Source organism: Eurosta solidaginis, chromosome 4 (assembly GCF_040869045.1).
Source record: "Eurosta solidaginis isolate ZX-2024a chromosome 4, ASM4086904v1, whole genome shotgun sequence".
NCBI lineage: Eukaryota > Metazoa > Arthropoda > Insecta > Diptera > Tephritidae > Eurosta > Eurosta solidaginis.
Window position 1 is genome coordinate 85,036,842 of NC_090322.1, and position 5,064 is coordinate 85,041,905.

At 38.4% G+C, this 5,064-nt stretch overlaps 1 pseudogene; it reads right to left on the reverse strand.

The window, feature by feature from the left end:
- Positions 1-501: 501 nt before the first annotated feature.
- Positions 502-2,482, reverse strand: LOC137248591 (uncharacterized; annotated as a pseudogene).
- Between the last annotated feature and the right edge of the window lie 2,582 nt (positions 2,483-5,064).

Sequence of the window (5,064 nt, forward strand, 5' to 3'; positions counted from 1 at the left end):
GAGCACGACGCAAATTGGAAGAGAAGCTCGGCCTTAGATCTCTTCGGAGGTTATCGCGCCTTACATTTATTTTTTATTTATTAGTACGTAAATCTGCTCCATTCATTTCGTTGTTCATTGTTGGCAGTATCGCTGGCATATATTTTATGTCATCTTCATCGCTGGAATCAGTATTCGCATTTAACCTGTTTTTATGTACGGAATCTCCAAAGCCGTTGTCAATATCATTTCCCGATTGTGGAAACTCCTCGTTTTCTATCAGCACCTCTTGATCCGTAGCTTTGCCTTTCCGCCTAGTGGGCATGGTGGTTCAGGATTTACGCTTGAATCGTGCTCCTATTGTCCAAAGCTGTTTAATGCTTTAGATCTCTTTACGTATCGCTTTAAATAATCTCTTTGCTTAGCTTTAACTTTTCGCAGAATGATAAATTAAGGTTATCTTATAACTTTGTCGCAGTCTTCATTTTTTAATTATTTATTCTAACATTTCGAGTAATATAGCTAAGGGCTAATGCAATTTTTCTCATAATAATAACCTTTATAATATTTGCAATTTAACCGTTGAGCGTTAAAATCAATTGGATTTAATGAACGAAAATATTTGTCTACTGCATCAAGTATTTCGACTTGCTTACTTTCGAGAAATTCATATGTGAGATTCGTATATTTTGTGACACATAATATAAACATTTCATATAAAACCTTTTCAGTGGGTATAAAAATATTTACTTACTTGTTTATCATCATATTCATTTAAAAATGTACGTGTTAAATTCAATAAGAGATAAAAACTTTTCTCGCACATAAAAGTTGCCATTGTTTGCAGTAAATCGATAAAGCTATTCGTATTTAATATGTTACGTACAAAATTTAAACCAGCTAGAGCTAGCAATTGTATAGGATTCAGTTCACCATCCGCTGTATAAGTAATTAACAATGGTATTTCACTGATTGCATTACATATAATTGTGGCAGTAGAGGCACCAGTCAATAATGCACCAATTTGTTGTATAAATGCCTCTTTTGATGGTATATTATTAACAATACGTATGAGATCCATATTTCTTAGACTTCGGCTTAAACGGGTATTGCCGCTCGACATTTTTTTTCATACACGTTTCTGGTTTGTTCGGATATAGTCCGACGAAGTGAAACGCTACCACCACTAGTAGGAATTTTTGAAACCAATGCCAAATTGTTAATTGAATGTGCGAAAACCAACAGTGAAGATGCCAATTGTAGAATATCTAAACTATTTGGACCCTCGTTGTAAGTCAAATATAACTCATAAATAGTATTCACTATATCAGTACCAGACAGTACTAGAGAGCATACATTTGTTCCGCCTACTGCAACTTTTGCTGCTAAAGGCACTCCTTTAACAGCCGAGCTCGCATATGTTAACGCCTTCGTAGCACCTGCTGCACCCATACCCGCGACTCCACCTGCCACACCTAACCATTTTCTTCTAGCTTCACGATCTGCTAGTGATGTCGTTTGCTCGTGTTTATAGCGATCTTTTAAATGTGTAGCAGATCGTACTGTTGCAGACGCGCTTGTTGCCAATGATACCAATGTTGCCGTTAACATAACGGGTGCCGCAATGGGCATAACCATGGAGAGGGCAAGTGGTGTAGTACCAGAAATTAGTCCACCCACACCAATTGCAGTTTAAATTTTTTTCAATGACTTCGTGTTTTGTGTGGCACATATTTGAAGATTGGTCTCGTTATTCTCGTTTAAAGTGTAGACTCCATTTGTTGGTGCTACCATGATGCCACCTGGAAGTACATTATTTTTCAAATATTTTTGCCAATTCGGATAGATACGAGAGGTTTCATCAATAAAAATCCTACAACAACCAGAGTTATTGTTCGACGATAAGCATTGTAAGGCGTGTACGTATTAAGGGGTGGAAAGTGAATTTTGTCTGATACTTGGCCAAATCAAGATTCTTCTCTTCCGTCACCATAACATAAACAATAGCCGAAAAAGGGCTCCATTTGTATGCTTGCGCTGGACCCAAACATTTGGAAAGAGATTTTTTCGATCTTTTTCCACATCTTTTTGACGCTGATTATCATCTGGCAAATATTTTTGATTTTCTGCTTTAGTATTGCTGCTTGATCGGTAGATAAGGAGTCCCAAACGATCTCTTTACCATGTCCACAGCTGCGCGCCAAGTCATTTTGCACCTCAAATATCATGCGTTGGGACATTTTTTTTTTATTTTGTGGTCAAATTGCTAATTCTTCAAATTAAGCAAAAAATAAAAAAAAAAAATAATGAAGACAAGACAAACGAACTTAGCAAAACACAATCGGTTAGTCTTCATTAAAATTTAGTGCATTTCAAATTTTACATATATTGTTTCTTCAACGTTTTCTTCGTCACTTTTATTTATCAAATATGTCGTAACAACATTTGCGATAATATGAAAACAAACAAAGGGCAGCACTATACGTTGGTTTTGGTTGGTGAATTAAGTTTTGCTAAATATTCTTCTGCCCACAGCCAAAGAAGATGGCAAACGTTGCTATGAAATGTAATGCTGCGTACGCCATACGCTTGAAATGAATGGAGGAATTTTCATTCAGGAAATGCATTATTGTCGAATGTCAAACGACGGCATTGCCAGCACTTAGAATAATAATCACTTCAATGGGTGTGTTCAATGAGTACTAACGGCTAACCACATGTGGTGCGTTTCACGCGTTATGAGGTGCTGCTAAAGGCCATCGCACAAGCACCACGTATTCACGCGTCTCAAAGCCTGGGAATTCAACAAAGGGAAATCAATGCGTTTAGCGCCCTCTGATTTTATTTACAATACCGTTTCCAGCAAGCCATGACCTACTCAAATTTCGAGAACCATTTATTCCTACTATGCATATGAGTCATTATTCCATTTTTTTTTTGGGGGTTTCCCGCATTGCATGCAAAACAACAATAATTAGTGTATGGTAGAGTAACGGTCATGATCCCAGGTTCACCCTCTTTACAGATTAAGAGCCACGTTTCGAAAGCCCATAAACTTGCGTACTACGTTGACTGCCAATTGTGTAAAAGGCAGCACTCCATTAGGGTTTATCCGGAGTTCCGCGCTATGACTCCCGAGGAGAAGTTACGAGCGGTCCTGCTTCATAAATACTGTCCGAACTGTTTGTCTCCCTTCCATCGCGTAGGAAATTGCACCAGCAAGTACAGGTGCAAAAGGTGCCAAGAGAAACACCACACGACGCTCCACATAGATGAGTTAAGGGAAGGCGACCACCAGGGTGAGGAGGATAATTTGGACAACACGCTGTCGATTCATTTAACAGAGCAAACGAAATCATGGGCGCAGCAGGTGGAGGAAGAGGAAGAATTACAGGAGGAACGACCGAAAGCCGCATCAGCTTCGATTAATCGCAGCCCAGGGCAGAGCATGTTTCGGCCGTTATTGCGCCATGAGAAGCAAAGAGAAAGGAAGATGGAGAGTCCACAGGTAAACGACTGGCGTCAGGACAAGCAATACCTCAGCGCCCCTAATCGAGGTTGAGTGAATAGCCAAAGAGATGAAATTAACCGGAGATGCGCGAAGACCCGACAAAAAAAAAGGGCAGCGCCATACGTTCAGGACGTGCGCCATAAAATCGGTAACCGAGCTATAGAGCGAGCCACAACCGCCGGTTTCCGAACGGGCCCGACTACAACCAAATGCGGCTCCACTGCCAACCATGCGGCCGTTCGTGCCAATATCCCCCACGGCCATTGTGCGTATAGAATCGCACGGGCAGCTCCACCTAGTAAGAGCAATTATCGACCCTTGCGCGACCACAACCATCGCCGACAGTGAGCTGGTCCGAGATCTACGTCTCGAGCAGCAGGGACCCAAACGGTGGACTATAATACTGCGAGGGAAGTACGGCACAGCAAAGCGCATTCATACACAGGCCGTCGTCATTGCACGGCATCAAAGGGTGAGCCCGCCCTACAGCATAGATTCCCAAATCGCCAGAACAATAAAAGAATTGAAGTGGTTTCAAAAACGACTAAGCAGACAGAGAACTCCATTGTTAAAAATAGAAAAAAGGTTAAAAATTATAAAAGTAGTAAAAAAAAGATTGCTAAATATAACAAATAGTTATAAGCATTTATAAATAATAGAATATTATGTATTTAACAATGGTTTTTAATGTATCTACTATTTTCTTTAATAAAGTATATCAATCAAAATATTTGATATTCGATTTATGGAATATTATACATTTATTTTTACCTGCATTGTTAAGTTTTTTTCACTTTTCTTAAAAGGTTGATTTTTGAGTTATACCGTTATTCCACACATCCCCTCAATTATTATTGAAGAAAAAATTTTAAATTTTTATCAAAAAATTATAATGAAGCAACGCTTATACGATAAAGATTATAACTATTATGTCCCTGGTTTTAAACGATTTTCACAACAATTTGAATTGCTCTACGTTTTCCATGCTTTTAGACATAGTGAAGTAACGTTATGTAAAAAGTTAAATTTTTAATGAAAACCGGTAGCTCTAAAATGAAAAATGTTCACCACGACATAACATTCAAATCTTGTGGAACCCTGCAGCACTTTTGTGACTACATAAACCCTGTTTTAATGTTTTACGTCCCTGCACAGAACCTTAATTGACTGTTTTTAACCGAAACAACAATGGCAACCCAGATTTTCCCGTTATGCTAACTTAACCGAGTGCCTGTCAGAAATAAGTCAATACACTTGCACTAATCCAATATGGTCTACACGATAACTTGGGAAAAAACTTCACAATAAAAAATCTGATTTTTTCGGTAGCCACTATCGACTTTATTAGATATCCTACTTAAGTCAACCGATAAATTGGTAGAGTCAATTCAATACTTAACGGAATATTTCCGTCATTTATAAAGCTACTACTTTTTCAGAAAAAGTATTACGTGAATTAGTAGGTACTTTGTGTTACATATCTTTATAAAAATAGAAACCTGCTCTTGAAATATTTGAAAAAAAAACATCCGTTTGTACACCAGGCAGTCAGATGAAACTTCAGCGAAACTACG